Consider the following 20,541-nt stretch of genomic DNA (forward strand, 5'->3'; position numbering starts at 1 on the left):
ATAAAGCATTTTTATCTTTGTTTTAATGTTAAAATATTAAAAAATTTTATTCCAATTTCAAAGAGTTACTTCATAATATTAGAGTCAGAACAAAAATAACTTAATAAAATCGGTAAAATATCGTGAAAGCCTTAATAATTTTATTATTTTTATTCATACAAAATATTAGATAATTAAAATAATGGTAAATATTTTGCTCTCACATTGTTTACTTTTTGTGAATTGGAAGTTAAATACCGGTCCGATGTCAATTTATTTTTGATTTTGGTAAAAGTTGAAAATAGAGTGTATTAGAAAAAAAATATATTTTAATACAAAAATAGATAATTAAACCAGCAATTAATTTTATTTGGGTAAATTTTTAAAAATTAGTTTTTTCATTTTAAAAATTCATTGACAATTTGAAAGGGATGTAGGTCTTTGATATTCTACTATTGAACTGATTTTACTTGAATACTGATTTAATTTTTGTCTTTTTTAAAATATATGCACATTATTTGGAATGTAGGTTCTTATTACTGAATTTGATAACATTAAATTTTATAATATTAATTTAAGCTGACCGATATTATTTTTGTAATTGAGTTCGGGACAAACAATGTTTAGTATATACGTAGATTACCAAAATAGGCGGTTGTAAATTGATTTGCAAAAATATCCCTTAAAATATTATTCGTAAATTAAAATTATAATAAACATACATATACACATTATTCAATCAATGTATCTTGTATTATCAGCTGTAACAGCCCTAAAAAACATTATTATTAAAAATTTACTACTTATAAGAAAAAAATCAATTTCAATAAATTTTTAAAAAAAAAAACTTAGAACTCGTGATATGGTTTCGTGATCATATTAAAGCGTAACCCGCCAATAGAGCAGAGATTGTTCTGGAACTGATAAATAGGCTACTTACAGGCTAATATATTACCTTTAAATTTTCAATTAGTCAAGTTTTTTTTGTGAACTTCTATAACAACTGGTCTTATGGTGTTAGGTATGCACTTATATAAATTCAAAAAAATAAAAGAAGAATAACCAATTCTAATATCGAAAAATGTTAATAGTTTTTAAACAAAGTGGTTTAAACAGTGAACGTTGTTTGTATGTTCCGTTTTTTATTTGTATAGGAAACGATTCAAGTTAAATATTTTCTCTTCAACTATTTAGAGTATAAGAGTACAAGAGCACGTTGAATTTTTGTCGCTTACTTAATTAAATATCTGCATTCATTTATCATTTTTATTTACTATGAACGTAATATTTCTTTATTATTTAAAATAAAAATTTTAACGAAAGTTTTATATACAAATCGTTAAATAAAAAACAAGCCATTTGATTCCTAAACAACAAAAACAGAAAGAGAAACGAAAAAAAAACCACGAAAAATAAATGTGGCGCGAATAAAAAACGTTTGATAAAATTCTAAGAAAAATAAGAACACATTTTTTTTTTTATATTTTTGCTTTTTTTATTATTATTAAATGATAAAAATTGTTCATTTATTTTTTACCTTATCTTTAATCAAATATTTAATTTTTTGATATAAAAATAAGGTATGCACGTATAGGTACCATATTTGTTTTTGTTATTTCGGTTCTTCTGCGTACATACCTATATATGTACGTATGATTACATATTAGTATAACAATAATATTATGCATACAAACCTTTGTACATATATGTATGTACAATAAAAAATAAATATGTGTAAATATAAATTATCTGTATTAAAAATTAAATTGAATTATTTACAGAATGTCATAAAATAAAAAACGATTTTTCAAAAATTAGTTAAAAAATTAAAAAAAAAAATTATGTTTGAATACAATATTTTTGGTATTGAAAGATTCGTATTTCAACTTACTTAATTTATTTTATTTTCAATATTCGATGTTTGTATTCGGCTTGGGAATGTATGTATGTATAGCATGCAAAACCAACGTAAATATAATTGCAAAAGCAGAACCAAAGCGGTGAACGACTTCCGTTATTAACCCAGAACATATGATGTCAAAAAAGAACCGCCAGGCGTAAAATAGGAATTTTAGCTTCTTTAGCGTCGGCTTGATTCTGGGCAGTCCTATTTATGCACGTGTATTCTGTATGAATTTTGATATTACGCTGCGCAAGATGCCGCTGTTCTCAAATTAAAGAAAATCAGACAAAACTATTTTATTATGTATTAAACAGAAATTTTAAATGATTTTTAATATTTTATTATAAATTTAAATAAAATTTTTATAAAGATGGGTCAAACCAATAGTTTGTAAAGTAAACTTTTTCCTTGAACTAGTAAAATGCTTTTAAATACTGATTTTTGATGCTGCTTTTAAAAAACAATCTAAATTACTTGACAATTTAAATTACTTTCAATTCATAATAAAGCAAAATATTTCAAGTGATTGTATACATATGGATTGAGTTCAAGGGTTAAATTAAGAGAAATAATTATGTCTTTTAATGGCATGGAAATTATCCTTAGCATACTGCATTTATAGAAATTTAAAAAATCTTGCAGTTTCGGAAATATAAGGTGACAAAAATTCGAATTTTAGAAATTTCGAGAGGAGACAACTTGAGAGGGGATCTATGTGGAAAAAATAAGCAGAAACTAATAAGCAGCTTTTTCGAGTATTTTTTTGGAAAGCAAGCTGTAAAAGAGAAAAGTTTTGCCTTGGCCTATGCAATTTATTAGAATTTTAATTCAAAATTAAAATACTGAAAATACAAAGTTAATGTATTTTATATTTCGTTCAGGTAGGTTACTAAATTTTTGTGGATAATTTAATTAAAATTATATTACTTTAAAATGTTATGCTAGTATTTTATTGTGAAACGTGTGTTTACTATTCGATTGTATGATTTCAATTCTCTGAAGTATTAGTACCAAAATAAGTAAAAAAGGTGTAAAAATATGATATTTGTATAAAAATGGAATATATTAAAAATTTTTTGCAAAATCATAAATTTTAAAAATTTCAAAACATTCTGTAGGTATGTCATAAATTGTATATATACATTAAATTATGTATGTACTTTTATATATGAACGTTACTTATACATTTTTCTTTTTCAATAAAATATAACTAATAATTTGTTTGATTCAATGTAAGCCATTATATTGTGAGATATTGCTAGCAATAGCGCGTTATGTACATTTTCATTAAAAATATTGTCATTCCTCGTATCTTATTTTCTTTTCCTTGATAACTTTTATATACGAGTAGTGTACATTGTACATAACGCGATATATGAATTTTGCTTTTCAATGGGGAACTTTGTATTTATTCTCGTATTCCCATCATATATGTAAAATGTATTCGAATGATGTGGTTTTTAGGGTGTGCTTTTAATATACATATATTCTATATTTTGGATGTATGTATGTAGTTGTTGAATTTCATATCGTATTTATTTAATTTAATTTTATTTTACATTGTTAAAAAATTTTCCTTATCTATTTGGAAGAATAACTTTATTTAGACACTATTTTTAGGGTTTTAATGCTATTTTTTTTGTGTTATATATGTAGGTATGTGTGTATGTATAATTTTGGATTATTATTTTGAACGCGTCCTTATCTAATGGGAAAATTATGCTTTTAATGATTTTTTTTCCCAATATTCAATTTAATTTCCAAGAAGCTTATAATTATAATAATGCATAAATTTTTCGAAATTATCTATAAAATTTTTTTTTTTGTGCAAAATTTAAAAAGTTTTACGAATTTTTTTTTTTCAAAAATGAATTGCAAATTTGATAAATTGATGAATTTGGATCACTAATTTTTTACTTCAATTAAAATTAAGTTGAAAGTTTAATGTACATTTAATTTACAAGTTTATTTGCAAGTTCTTACAGCTATTGCAGACTTTCAAATGATTTCGGCCATAAATGTTATATAACACTGTTTCACTTATTAGATGCTTTGTTCACATTTACGGACCACAATATGTTTATTATTAAGTTGGTGTTTATATTACCAAGATAGAGTTCAAACGTAAATAAAGTTTGAGAAACGCATAATAGAAAAAAATTTGAGTTTGACACAAATAGTTCAAGTTTTACTTAGTTTCAATTAGGTGTCAAATCTCAACGATTTTCTAAGATTTTAACGAATTCCACGAAGTTTCTACTTTCCCAAGCTTTTTTGCTTACAAATTCCTTTTCGAAAAAGATAGAAGGTTCACCCAAACAGTTTTTTAAAGTATTAGCAAAGGGCTAGAAATTTACATTTTATTTGATTTTCTATTTTATGTACAAGCTTTACTTTAAATCTCTTATAATACAGGAAAAAAAAGGAAAAAAAAACTATTTCTATTTCAAACCTTTTGAGGTCTTAATAAAATGTATAAATTTTTGATTTTTATTATTGTGTACGCTATATAAAAGGGCATGCTTTGACATAAAAGGGGGATATGAAATGACAATGTTGGCAAAGAATGCAAGTCTAAAAAGGCTGATATTATAAAGTTTCTTGCCTTTATTAAAGTTGAATTTTGATTAATAAGGTGACGTATATTTTCTGAATGTACTTTTAAAACATATTTCTTCAATGTATATGTCTAAAATTGTATTCTTCTTGTATTTAATTAAAAAATCAGAACTTAAATTTACAGTTTTGGAATACGTTATAATATTACACACGAGAGACTGTTTCCACTAATTTTTTTCTTTCTAGACTATGTACGTATTCGAAGAAAATTTTCGAGAACTTATTGACATTAAGCTCAACTACAAAATCACAAAAAAAAAATTGGAAAAAAAATCTTATTAAAAACGCGGCGCGTTGTTTTTTTTTTTATGAACACGATAAAAAGTTTTATCGCTAATTTCTGTTTTTTTTTTTTTTATTGTTTACTGATAACGTACAATTTTTTTTTTTGTTATATTTTATGAAGATAAGAAAATTTTATGTACTACCACCTTATTTTGTTGAAAAGGTGTAGAGTACAATAGCAGTTGGTTTAAAATAAGTTCAAAAGGTGTTCAAATTTTTTTTTTCTGTTCTTACATATTTTACTCTATTTTAATATTGAAAAAAAAAAAAGACATGTTCGCTTTAAATGGGGCTTTTTTTACTTATACCAGAAAATTTTCAATGTACATACATAAGTACATCTATTTACATAACGTAATGTAATTATTGTATATAAGTACCTTATTTATATTCATTGTGTATATATGCGATTGCGCATGTGAAAATAATTTTCGTATACATAAAAAAAAAATCCTAGCATTAATTTGTGTGTTTGTTTGGTTTTTTTGTTACTTTAGAAATATAAAATTTTTCGTATGTCTGAAAGGAAATTGAGTAATTTTTGTTACTAATAAAAAAAAAAAAGTTCTATAATTGCTCATAAGTTTCGCCATAAAATTTTCACTGTAAAACTAAAATAAATTAAAAAGAAAGGCACAAAATTAACAAAATGGCAAAATTAATCTCTCTTTTTTTGCGGGTTGAAAGTGTTTTAGTAAATGATTTTGATGTTCATCAATATTGTATGTGTATTCAAATATATTTTCTAAAACACTATATTCAGTTTCCAGAAATTAATTTCTAATGCCAATGAAGAAAACAAGAACAAAATGCCGATAATTTTAAAAAATTATTGGACATTTTGATTATTTATAATTAAAATTTTTATCATTAATTTGATAAGATTCAAATTTGACGAATATTCAATAATGCAAACAAATAAAGTTGGGTCAAGCCAATGTTTTGTAAAGTAGCACCCCTCGCTTCAACAAGTAAAAATACTGCTTTTAAAAGCTTTTGCTATAATTCATGTACCATTCATATACCAAAATATTTCAAATGATTGCATACATTTAAGATGAAGCAAATTAAAAATTGGAAGAGGTGTTAAGATAAGGATCGAATTAAAGAGTTAATTGCACGAGTTAAGAAAAATAATTACATTTTTTGATGGTATAGAATTTATCGTTAACTTTCTGCATTTACAAAAATTCGCTTGCGGTTTCGGAAATATAAGATATCGACAATTAAAATTTTTAAAAATTTTGAGTGACGATAACTTGAGAATGGATGGAGGGGGAAAATTTTTTTCTTCAAACGAAATAAACTATTTTCTTAATATCTAGAAGTTACTAAAAATTTAGTCTCCTAAAGCTTATCGTCTAAACGAAAAATGGTATCAAAAAATTGTAAAAAAAGGTTTTCGAATAACGGTTAATTTTAACAGTTATTTTGTCAATTCTATGCTCAATTATGTTATGCCGCAGTAGAAAAAACCAGTTGCAGTTTTTGAATAAAAGTGTAAAAAATTAAAATTAATCTAACTTTTAAATTAAATTTACTCAAACTGCATTTGCATTTTGTTTAAAATTGATTTTATTTTGAATTCTTTTCTATAGTTTAAATAAAACATGGCTAATATATTTTCCCACTTCTGATTTAGTCCTCATTTACATTAAATGTGTAATGTTACACTTAATTTTTTTTTAATTTTATGTTTTGGATTAAAAAATTAATTTTATTAAGAAAAATTTAAACTAATCTTAATTAATTTGGATAGAATTTTTTAAAACTTCTATGTCATTCTACGCAATTGGCGTCTTTGACACTATTAGGAACTGTGCATATATACATGTATTACAGTGTATTACAAAGTATAAATATACCATAGCATAGCTAGAGCTATTTGGAATTTTATCATTATTGTTTTTATTTATTGATTTTGCGGCTATTTTACAAAGTTATCACAAAATTATTGTTTTTTTCTTTTTCCATTTTTATTCTTTTTTTTTATTATTTTTTAAATTTTAATTAAATAAACTTACAAAAACGTAAATTAATAAAATATCTAATCAATAAATAATTTTAAATTGCGATATTTTGTAATAAAAATATTTTAGTACTTAAAATAACAATAGGCAAAGCTAGTTTGCAAATATTGATGGTATTTTATGGTCGACACTTTGTCTAGGAACCATATATAAATATTTATTTGTTTTTGGGTAACCATATACATACATACATATATATGTATACCCTCATTTTATACCGTATATCAGTCTATATGCATATATGGCGTACTAGTTTAAAGAAATTGTTATTTTTACGGATGGCTTGTATGAAAAATTAATATCGGGCATATAACACTATAAATTAATATCGGGCATATAACATTCTGAGTGTATAACATTTCAAAATACATTAACTTTTATACAAGGAAACAGTTAAAAGGAGTAGAAATTATGTATTTTTCTTTCGGCTGTTATATTATGGGCTGCATATTTTTTGTTATCACAAATAAACGTCAATTCTTCAGTATTCAGGAAGGAACTCTTCTGTATATAACAGGATTTATATATAAAACGGTGTCCCATTTACAAAACTATTCGTAACTATTCTATTAGTAAACTGGAATGTTGTAACGAATGTATCCTTAACTGGAACGCACCTATTATGTATACAAAACTGTTATAATTTTCAGAATTTTTTTTTGTATTAAATTATAATTTAATTATTCAATTGCATAGTTAAATTATTTATAGGGCAAAGCATATTATAATTAAATTTTTAGTGCACACATGTACACGTATATAATTGCAAATATTTTTACCTATATCTATATGTATGTGGATACATGCATACATTTATTTATTTATATGCATGAAGTATTGCTTTTATTACCATACTTTTGTGGTAATAAAATTTAAATTAGATTCGTTTAAGTTTATGTGTTTTCAATATTTTTCTGATAAAATTTCATTTAAATATGATATAGGGAAAAACTAATTTTTATTGTTTGACTCTGCTTAAAATTAAAACAAAAATACTTTGGTCTAAAGTAAATATTAGAAAATGATGATAATTGTTTATGTATGGAATTAGTTCTCATAACCTCATAATTTTACCTAAAAAGTGTATTTTTTTGGTTAATATAAAAATCAATATTAAAAGTTCCAATTCCAACAAAAATTCTTATCAATTTTTTTAAGTCTCTTATCAGCATATAATTTCAATATTTTATGCACATGTTTTGTATTAAATAGGTGTATGATAAAAGAAGTGATAAATATTTGGTTTTTATCCCTTTTTTTTTCTGTGAACTCATTTAGTAATTTTCTTTGTTTTTCCATAAAGAAATAATTAAATTTATTAAAATTTTGTAATGTGAATGCAATATATAAATTAATTGAATAAAATATGTGATTGTTTTATATTGTGCACATATGCTTGTTTGAGTAGGCTACAACATTAGCTAGTTTCTAATTCATCTGTTAAAAATTCTATATAAATTATAACAATATTATTAATTGTTTAAATGTTGGATTGATTAATATTACTACAATTGCGGTTTGATGCATAAGATGGAATAGGAATTTGCGGCCCAATCCGTTAAAATAATTGTCAAGCTCATTTTGTAAAAAAAAAAACAACCATGTATATTACCGTTTTGGCTTTGCTTTCATTGTGTTGAATTTAAAATTTTTAAAAATTTCGTAAAACCACAGGTAAATTATTGGATTTTCTAAATTTAAGAATAAAAATCATTATTTTTGCAGGAAATCTGAGATTTATAGATAGATCAATTTTAAAGTATTTGAGCTTTTTTTGTATATTATAAGCTGTATGGTAATATTAATAGTGATTTTCTCTACAGCGCAAGAATATTCTAATCATAGAAACATTATTTAGTTTTTTTATCTAGACACAACCAAAATGATAAAAACTGTCTCCAATTCTTGGTAATAGTTATTTTCTTATATATTTGTACATATATATTAATGTATACAGGGACATACATATATCCTTCATATATACTTTAATATACCCCTTAACAAATTTTTTGAAATTAAGCATATACATATAGTCACATGTTCCAGTAAAATATCGAAATTATCTATTAGTTTTTTTGGAAAACTTTCTATTTTCATTGATTAGGTCTAATTGTTTCTATATAATGACATCTGTCAATAATTTTGTTTTTTTCTTTTTATTTATAGACCGTATTAATAAACTTAAAATCTATTACTGAACATTTTTGTCAATTTATTTTTGCTATTTTTGATGTTTAAAATTATGATGAAAATTGCTCACATCTAATTGTATAAAATATTAAGGAACGTTACGCGTAATCATAAGGGTAAAACCAACCTGGAATTAACACATATATGAGTTGACACGAATACGTTCCACATAATGCAATTGTCCTGGAAAGTAATTTTATCTATTATTCTGATAGTTTCGATGATTCAAAATTATAATTTGAATTAATTTTAATTCAATAAGAGATGTGGTTTAATTTCTTTAATTGTTTTTTATGAGGCAATAGGAAATTGTTACTTAATAATTAATTGTTTATTTAAACAGTGATTCTGATTCAACTAATTACCTGACATTGTTTAACGCAGTTATTTGGTGATTCCCCTTTTATTTTTTTTATATGTAAATGTATATAAACTAATTTTCTTGTATTTACAGTAACTATTTTTGTATTAATACTTCAATAATTATAATTTTTGCATCTGTTAATAAAATAATTTACAGTTAAATGTCATTTCCAAGTTAAATTCTATTTTATCACTTTATTTTTTTTTATTAAATTTATTATATTATCAATTTAGTTTTGTTTTTTATCGACTATATATATTATCGTGCATGTACTTATAGGTAGGTGTACGCATATTTATACGAACATAATAATATAAGCTTATATAAGTAGATAAATTTGCATATATATGCGATATTGTTCAATAAACTGTCGTATGTATTTTTCTAGGGAGTTAAAAATAAAGTAAGGGTTTTACATTATTAACTCTTTTTTTTTTTTTTGATTAATATTGTTATATGTATTTTTTTCCTTTGTCGAAGCATAATCAACACCCAATAATGAGGGTATATAAGGAATATCACCTGTTGAAAATATGTTCAGAGCGTCATTTATTTTTGCTTTTAAATTGTTAAAATTTGTAGTACTTATGCTGGTTTATTGGTTGTGATCTTTAACTCTTTTTTTTCTTTTAATATAGTTCAGTGTAATATAACAATAATTATTTATTCAGTTGAAATTCATTTAACTTTCTATTTAATTTTTTTATAATTTTAAATATTTAAAAATTAAATATTCATTATGTTAATAAAGAGAAAAAAAATAGAAGTGTTCCAAAAAAAAAAATAAACTGTCGATAATGTTAAAAATAATGTAAAACAGTAAAAAAGAAAAGTAAAGAAAAAAAAGCTTGTCGAATTGATAAAATTTAAGAAAACAGAGAGAAAAGTAAAAATTTTATATTGTAAAAATAAAAGAGTCGATTGTTCAAAGAACGTGTGAAAAATGTTTTAAAAGAAGAAGAAAAGAGAAAAGAAAAATAAAATTAAAATTTTTTTTTCTTGCTCTTATCTGAAATGATTGTTATTAGTCATTGTAAATTTTCTACTTTTTCTACATATGGTATTTAAAAAATAGAACTAGAAATTTATTAAAAACTTATGAAAATCAATAAGAAAAGGTAAGCATTTAAAAATTCTTAATAAGTATGCAATAAGTTTTTTTTGCTAAATTTTTAATATGTGCTTCTCATTATAAAATAGGGTTAGAACCTCATTCTATATTTTCATCTTTTGAGTCATTGGATGAGAAGAAATTAAATGAGGATTTTATATTTGCAATAAATTTTTACTTGAAGAGAATATTTTTCATAATATGAACCGAGTCTTTCTCTAAAAAAATATCATTATTGTTCCCTTTGACTCTCAATATTATTATTTTGATTTGCAATAAGCCAATGCCGATATTTTAAAATTTTTACATAACATTTTGATTGATAACATCAAAATGACAATTTTTAGATTATGGCTCTTTTTTTAAGGAGATTGTAGCGCAATTTTAAACATTCCAACAGTAACGGTAAAATACGACAATTCTTTAATGAAGTGATTTACGCCCGCTCTACATACACGTTTCAATTTCAACAATTTTTTTCAGCAGCCGAAGTGCACGTCGCGTTTTCTCACACGATATCACATTTTTTAAAATATTCTTAGTTATTCCTTATACTTAACCTCTTTTCTTTTTTGTAACCTCTTCCGAGAATTTTTCTATTGCCGTATAACAATTAACTGAATTTTTATTATAAACGCCGTGAGATATGCAATATTTTTTTTTAAATTTTCAATTCTTATGATTACAATTTTGCACTCCTATTTATTTAGATTAAATTATAAATTTTAATTACAAAATTAATTTTATGAGCTTGAAAATTAATTTTCTTTTTATTTTTGCACATAAAATACATAATATATGTGAAAATAGTAAAAAAAAATAATTTCTATTTTAATAATTTTTTTAACAAAACTCACGCATATATTTTAAGGGTTTTTTCAATATTTTTTGAAACCATTTTTTATATCATTAAATTTAGAGGCATTTAAAATTGAAAATCAAAAAGCCTTTTTTTTAGTTTAGCACTGGCTGTGAAAACTGTACAAAATTCTTATCATTTACTAATAAAAATTAACTTGTGTAAAAATTCAATTAGTTTTTTTACATACGGTTACACATTTTGATAAGTAAATTTGTAATAAATTTTGTATACAAAAATAAATTATTATAATTAGGTATAATTAAATTATAAAATAAAAATTAATCAAATATTTGATAAATTGCAGAAGGTGAGTTTCTTTTACAATGATTATTTCACAAATTTGATTTCTATTATGCTTTTGCTATTATATTTGTGCTCCAATTTTTAATCATATCGGACATTGCAATAGCAAAAAAAAAAATTAATGAAATTGACTAACCTTTTCAAACATACACATACATATATATATATAAATTATACATGTATGTACGTAGGTATATATATATATATTTAATTTTTTTTTCCTCGAAAAAAAATTTCTTGTAAACATGGAACTTCCTTCCTTTCGAGATAAAAAATTGAAAATTATTATGATTTGAAAATTTATCATTTTGCGGGTCGCTGTATATTGTACTGTTCTTTTTTTTTTCAATTTTTATTTCTGTTTCGAGGTGTGAATTTACCTGTTGCGTATGCATGGTTCAGTGAATACACATTGGAAAATTTAAAAAATTTTTAAGTGATTTTTTTTTTTTTTGTTATTTTATAAGCATATACTATACACAATATACTAATAATTGAATACTATAGTATTAGTATATAGATAAGTAATGAAATTAAATATGTCGTCTTAGATAAATTTTTTCATAATATATAATTAATATGAACAGTACAATATTATTTTGTGTGCAATTGTATAGTCTAAGAGATATATGCATTTTTTTATTAAATAAAAAGGAAGCTCAAATAATCAAATTACAAATTGGTTGTAGATAACGTTCTACAATAGTGTATATACAAAATTTATAATTGAGTCGATCTCTTATACAAAAACGAGAGATTTGAATTGAAAATTCCAAAAACAAAAATGTATGCATCTGGGCTTAAGTTAAAATTAAAATGAATAACTTAAGAGAAAAACTTTTCTTTGCGTTTCTAAAGTTTACACAAACAAGACTTTTGTATATAAGAAAAATATTAATATTTTTAAATTATATTTAATTTTTTTTTATTAAATACCTTTGCGATACGTTCTTGATTGAAAAAATCGAATCCAAAATTGTAATAAAACAAGGTTGATCATTTGGAGAACGTACTTTTAGATGTAGTTTTAAAAACAGTTGTATTTTAGCCCCTCTCTCACGTTCTCTCTGATTTTAAAATATCAAAATTTTCTGGATAATAATGAGGATAATTAATTTATATATTTTACAGGTACGGTTTAATTTATTAAGTTTACATTTCAATTTTCAAGTTCTAAAGAATAATAGATAGTTATTTTTATTTATATATTTTAATGAAAATGGATCTTGACTTGATGAAAGAGAAATTAGAAGAATTAATTTATATCATTAACCTAGATTAATCTTATAAAACTACTGTAATAAATTATAATATGAAAGTGAGATGGGAGCTCTTAAATCTGGGAAGGTATGTTGAATTCCAGAATGTAATATATGATATGTATATATGTATATACATAATGAATATATCATACTGATCAGATTGCTAATTTAATATAGAATGAAAATTATTGATTTTCAATTGCAATTACATTAACAATTTTTGCATCAAGAAAACTCCAAGTAAAAATGTATCAAATGCTTCGTCACAAAGACTATATACTATAAGTGCTTGTAATGTGTAAAATTGAAATTATATATAAAATTTAAATAATATCTCTTGTACTATACTTTATTAATGTCAAATCAAACGTCATCAGTAATATCGTTTTTTTTTGTTTTTTTTTTTGCTTTCATGATGTTTTAAGAAAAATTAACAATGAAATAATTGAAACATTAACATTACACTGTATTAATGTACATTTATTTTTGTATGTATGTGTGTATATTGTATAATCTCATGCATATTTTCTATACCAATAATAAATTATTAAAAATGAAAAATTGTGTCATCTAAAAACAGAAAATGATAAAATAAAAAGAAAACAAAAAAAAATATTTTCACCTCCATTATTTAGAAAAACCCATTTTGAGGACAATTTAATATAGAAAATATTTTTTTATTGATTTAAAATTTATATGTATGTATATAAATGTATGTACAAATATAATAGGTAAATACAAGTGTCTTTTAAAAATATGAATTGAAACCATAAGATATGAAAGAAATTTGTTTCATATTTTCATTTCTGAATAAATTTAATTATTCTTGTTATATATAGGTATACAAATACACGTATCATATGTACATAGTTAAAATATATGTATTTTATAGGCGAGTTTATTAGGTGGTTGATATTGGAATTAAAAACTTAAGTCTTACTATTAGTAATTATTTCTTTTATTTTCTGGGAAAATTGGAGCCCTACTATAAAAATGCAATAATTTTCAAATGGTGATGAATTCCAAAACTTTTAAAAATTTCCAATGTTTATATAAATTTATTATAGGTGCATAAGACATGTTGAAGTAAATTTGCAAGTTGTTTCTTGTATAGTGCTTATTGTATAGTGGTGTAAAACAAATTTTCACATTTTTCTCCTAAATTGAATTTTTTGAGTTAATACACTTTTGAATTAAGGCTTTCGAAATTAACAGTTTATATGTTTTATATTACTATATATTTATATTTTAAAATAATATTAAATTCTGTTTAATATCCAAATACATATTCATATTATTTACGAATACATATTCATATTATTTATTATTAATAGGTGGTAAATAAATTAAAAATAGAAAAATTAATGTTAAGAAGTTAAAAATTTTTTTTTTAATAATTGGTGTGGTAGTTATGTCAAAATGCTATCACGTGGCCTGTTTAAATTAATACTCGAAAAAACATAAAATATTAAATACAAAATTAAAAAAATTAAATATAAAAATTCAAAATTATGGTGAATTTTTAAAAAATTAATTTAATTCATTAAATTATGGTGAGATTTTGTTTTTTATAGTGAAACAAAAAAAATATATATATATATTATTTAATTATTAAATTATAATGACATTTTGAAATTTAATTATGTGTCAAATAATTGTCAACGACAAATTACAATTGACACGGCATAGTTATTTGTATATAGTCGTAACAGAAAACCACCGTTATAATAAACGTATATAATCAAGAAAAATCAGCCCTTAGTTTCTTAATTATCAATATTTTAGTTAAATAAAATAAAGAAAAGGGATTTATATTACGTCATTTTAAAAATTATTATACTGTCATTATGATTAATCTTTGTGCGGTGGTAATAATTTCAATAAGGTCAAATTTTAATTATTATGTTGTGTTCTTATATAAACCTCGATTAAATTTTTATTATTATTATTATTATTATTATTATTTAAACAATATATATTTGTTATGTATATAGAAAAAAAAAAATTATCAGACATTAAGAATAAAATTAAAGAATGCATTTGAAAGAAATCCGTATAAATTTAGATCGTGAGAGAATTAAATATTAAATTGGCAAATGGGAAATTAAAGAAATATAAAAGAACAAAACAAATGTTTTTCAATTGTTTTAAAAAAAAAACGATGGTCGACTAATGTGAATATATTAAGTTTTTGATTAAGAAAAAAAAAATCAGAAAAAAAAATGACAAATAAGTTATTTTGTAAAGTTATTTTTATTTAGGTGAATCAATCCGAATTATCATGAATTTCAAAGGGTATCATGAATTTCAATTCAAGTTCTAATTAAGGGTTCAACATAATCGGGAATTTTGTGTCTTGAATTATGTATTTGCAATCCAAAAATTTAGAACTCTCAACAGTTTCTGTATTAAATTTACAATTTATTGTTTGCTTACCACATGAACAATTATTACTAGTTGCATGTAAATCCAAGATAATTGAGTTTGTACTACCGCATCATAGTGAAACGAACCATAGTTCATTTCTGTTAAGAAGGTTTTGAAAATTAAAATATCAAAATTTTTTACAATTATTTTCCAATTAATCTAATATTATGAAGATCTTTCCAATAATATGATATTCATTTATATTCTGTTAGTTGTACCACTTGACTTGATATAATAAAACTCATTATTGGTTGTCATTCAAAAAAATTTGAGCTTTTCAGAATAAAATCAATTACAAAATTTGAAAATCTATACTGGAAATCAAAAAATTTTTCAATTCTTCGGAAAACATAATGTATGTGATTATTAAATGCCGGTACTGGAATTGCTTATTCTACAATATTCAAATCACTTTTGTCTTACCAGTAAACCAAATGAAAATGCTTGTAGGCTACGCGTAAATGTTGTCTTCATCTACACCAGAACAAACCTAAAATTTTATATACTTCACATTTTCAGTAATATTATTCAAAACCTTAAGTAAGTTCTAAATTATATTTTAAAAGGAAGTAACAAACAAACCATTTAGATTTTAAACTTTCGTGTGTGTACTTTGGTTTAAACCATTTTGTATTTTTTTCTTTGTAATATGTATATATATATACTCGTAGGTAGTTACAATCATTTTAAAATAGTTAATAGTAATAACAATTTTTCTTGAAGTACATAAAAAAAAAAAATAATCTAAAATAAGAAAAATAAATAAAATCAACAATAGTGCACTTTTACAATGGAATTTATTTATAAATGCGAGTACATGTACAAGTTACACATATTTGCATATGATTGTATATGGGACAAAATATTTTTTTTTTCTATTTTATAACAAAAGGCAAGAAAAAATTAGAAAAATAGTTATAAAAAATTATTAACCTTAAAGTTAAAAGGCACGAATAACAATGAATAAAATTTACTTATATAGTAAAATATAAGTTGATGATAAAATTTTACTAATATGCAAATTAAATTTTAATTATATAATTATGATTATTTAATACAAATATTTTGTATTAAATACAAAAATTTGAATTTATTTAGTTTTGAATAAAATTTTAAATGCATTTTTTTATGAATATATCATTAAAAATTTTCTGCTATATCGAACTTTAAAAATAAAATATTAAAAAGTATGATTAAAAAATAATAATCTAGACGTGCAGAGGATTAATTTATAATAATTTTAGTGCAGTTTTATTAGATCTATAATCACATATACAAATTTGAATGACATTGCAACCGACATCACATTATGTGTCGAATTAATTAGAATTTTATGAATTTTTTAAATATATAGTCCAAATTTAACATAATTGTATTTAAATTAACTAGATTAATTAATTTTTTTCGAAATTACACGAAATATTTGAGAGAAAATGCATAATTTAGTACAATAATTAAAATGGCCTGTTAAATTCTATTATACAGGATGGTATATGGTAAAATTAATTTGTTGCTGTCTAGTAAAGAAATACAAATTTGAATCTGCATTGTCGTAGTAAATAACTATACAGGTTTTTGGTAATTTTTTAAAAGTTTTGTTGTCAGATTTTCGCCCGACAGACATGATTATTTTTGAAATTTTTGCAACATTTTGTTGAATAAAACTGAAGGTTAAAATGCAAGTCTTCCCTTCCTGTAAAAAAATAAATTTTAGGTTACTGAGTTACTCAGTATCCATTATACATAGTTAACGATAGATTAAAAAAATTTTTTTTTGTAAATATTTTTTTAAAATTTTTATTTTGCATTTTAATATCTCTGAAACTAAAAAAATCTTTAACGCCACTGCTAAACCGGTAAAAGAGAAATTTCGTTATCTTCAAATTGAGTGAAGAAATTTGGCCTTATGTCATATTTTTCAAGTTATCAATAAAAATGTATAAGATTGACAGCTTTCAGAAATTCCAACTTTGAAGCGTCATAACACGAAAAAGAGGACTCAAAAAGCAAAATGACTGTACATATGTGCTTTTTGTTCGTCTCAAGTCATTCTGTCAATCTTTACTGCGGGAGTACTGTTGATAGCAAAATGGATTTAAATTTATTAAATTTATATTTAAACATAATAAAATTGGAATTTACTGAATAGAAATTTAATAAAATTAATTAAAAACGATAGAGTCTTTCTAAGTCCGAAGAACTCTATTTAAATCAGATTACAAAATATCTTTTAATTGATTTCATGAGATAAACGGTAAATTTCGTTATGTTTATAGTTAATTTGCATTACTTGAACAATTTTATAAACAATTTACTCTCTGTTAGGTGGTAGGTGACTATAAAGATCTGAAAATTTTTCTCAAAATTGAGAATATTTATGTATATCACTTTTTAATCACTTCAACACAAATTCTAAAATGTTGTCAGCCTAATTTGTTTTATTTTTGAAACCCCATTTTCAGCTTAGTTTGTAAATGCTTGTAATCAACGTTATTCAGAAGATTAGTGGTATAAAAATATTTTACAATATGTAAACTTTTTTTCTTCGTATGAGATTTTTGCCCATATTATGTAAAATAAAATTGTTTGAACAGGATAAAAAGGTTTTGGTTTCTATATTTTCTTAATATTAGTAAATTTTCCGATGTTCCGATGTTTGATAACCTTTGTTATATTGTTAAAACATATTTTATGAATTTCTATTTTATTTTTATGAATGAATTATAAGCAAACTAATGCACGCTAAGAACACGCTTAAATTTGAAAATTAAAATTAAAAAAAAACTTTATTTTATTATTTATAAATTTTTGTATTAGATTTGGGCATGTCAATGCCAATGTATGTGTTGTAATTGCACGTCGTTTTCTGTACTTTAATCGCTAGGGTCGAATGCGTTCATTTTATTTTCATCATTTTTTAATATATTTATATATGATTCAAAATGCATGTCACAAAAATAAAATGCAATGTTTTCAACATGCAATCATATTTATTTGCAATCATATGCAATTATACTATTTAGATAATAAGCTCTAAAAATTTTCTAGTTTTGTCTCAGTTTCATAGTTTTTCTGATAATTGATTTTTTTATTAAATATAATTTTACTTTTGTTTATTTTTTGTATATAAAATGCACGCATTTAATTTTGCAATTTTACTTTAATAATGTTTGTAAAATAAATGTAATTTTAAAGATTTTTCATGATTTATACAATATTTAGAGTTGGTGTAAAGTTTGACATTTAAAGTGTTTTCATCATTTTCATTTTGAAAATGAAAGATTTTAAGTTCATTTTTTTTAAATAAATTTTAATTTTGTTGGACATCCTATCTTCAATATGTATAATGTTATTGAAATATCCAAATATTTCATAAATTCTTAACCTTTTCAAACCTATGGGAATTATATCTAACAAAAATTTTACTTGTAATGTGATATTTATTTCCGTTTAAAGTAATTAATGTTATTGCAATTTTTACTATTATGATGCAAGTGGAAGTAATTTTGTCCCAATAACTTTTTATGTTAATCGATTTTGGAATCCAACAGTACTTTTTCTTTTAAATTTTCTATTGTACATAGATTAAAATACTGAGTTTTAATATATTTTCGGAATAATTAATGTAAATTTAGAAATATAAAAATGTGTTTTACAATATTCCACTTTAATGATATAATAAATGCAATTTATTTTACAACACTAATTGAAGCTTGTTCTGAAAGAGTTTATATTTATAAAAAATTTATCCAACTTAAGATTATATTGTAATAATTATTATTATTGTTTACACTGATACTGCACAATACACTTTTATCCCTCATCTCGCTCAGTTTACATAGTCTTCAACTGATTTAGTTACTTACAAACTTATTCTGTTTATAATTTACAATAGTTGTAGTCATTGCAGTTGCTTTGTTTTAGACTGAAATTAAATAAATTACTAGATAAATACCAATGTAATTTTAGATTATTCAGTTTCTATTGTTATTTACTAAGAATAACAATTAAATTATAATTTAATCTCAATAATTCTTCTTTTATTATATAGTTAATTAATTTAAATAATTTTTCTTCTATTACAGGTAAACATTGAATTCATAGAGTTTAAGTATACAAATGATTCATATTATATATTGTGAATATCTTATATAACAATATAAATTACTGAATGAATGAATGAATGTAAGTAAAATAATAATTATTTATATAAAAATAATAATAATCAAGTGCATTCGATCGCAAACTAAAATAGAATTTAAAAGTAATTAGAATACTTTTGTAAAAATAATTAGAACCGTGGATTTTTTAATTATAATAATTATTAAAGATATTTTGTAATATTTGTAATAATTATATTGGAGGAAAAGTAGGAATGCATACTCTTTTTGAAAATTTAATTTTACAAAATTGGTCCATCATTTTTCTGCCCTACTACCTCTGCGCACTTGAACACCATTCATTGATAATAATTGTAAAAATTTTTTTATGAAAAGTCAACTATAAGTTTTTTAAGCTACCTTTCCGCAATGAGAACATTTAATTTAAGCATCTGTGACTAAAATACTTTACACGTGGTTGATATTTTACAATCAATTTATTTTTATAATGCTTTTTATAGGAAGTGACCATAGACTATAGAGCATAGGTGATTCTGTTTTTTTGGTAAAGATCAAAACACATCTTTAAAAATATTTTAAAATTATAATGTATGATTACTTTTAAAGTTCCGGTTGATCATAAATAATGTAATAATTATAGATTAATGTCACAATATTTAATTGTTTTAAAATTTAGTTGGTTTTTTTTTTCTAACGCGATTCAGATATTTAGAAAATTAGTTAAAATGAGTTACATATGTATATTAAACCTGAAATGGTAGAAATATATTTTGAAATTAGTTTGCTATCACAAATGTAGAATCTTTTGTATTGCTTTAATTTAAATGGAGAATGGGGCATTTGAATAACAAAGCACTATAAACATATTGATATGCTTAGCAAATGTTTAACTTTTATTATTAAACTATATACTATAATAATTATATATAAAAATAGGTAGAGTTGACTATTATGATTCAGTGTTAGTTCTATAACAAAATTAATGATTCTATGAGTTGCATGACAACTTGTAAACAGATTCATATGTAATACAGTAGTCTTGTTATTGCTACTTAAATGATTCTATGATGGTTCTAGGCAAAAGC

General features: G+C 22.8%; 1 protein-coding gene across 3 annotated transcripts in view; it reads left to right on the forward strand.

The window, feature by feature from the left end:
- LOC129605280 (thyroid receptor-interacting protein 11) overlaps positions 1–20,541 on the forward strand; it is a 64,884-nt gene that overhangs the window by 3,395 nt on the left and 40,948 nt on the right. The gene's annotated exons all lie outside the window — the stretch shown is intronic.

The sequence above is a fragment of the Condylostylus longicornis genome, unplaced genomic scaffold, assembly GCF_029603195.1.
Source record: "Condylostylus longicornis isolate FDR11 unplaced genomic scaffold, ASM2960319v2 ptg000013l, whole genome shotgun sequence".
Lineage (NCBI taxonomy): Eukaryota > Metazoa > Arthropoda > Insecta > Diptera > Dolichopodidae > Condylostylus > Condylostylus longicornis.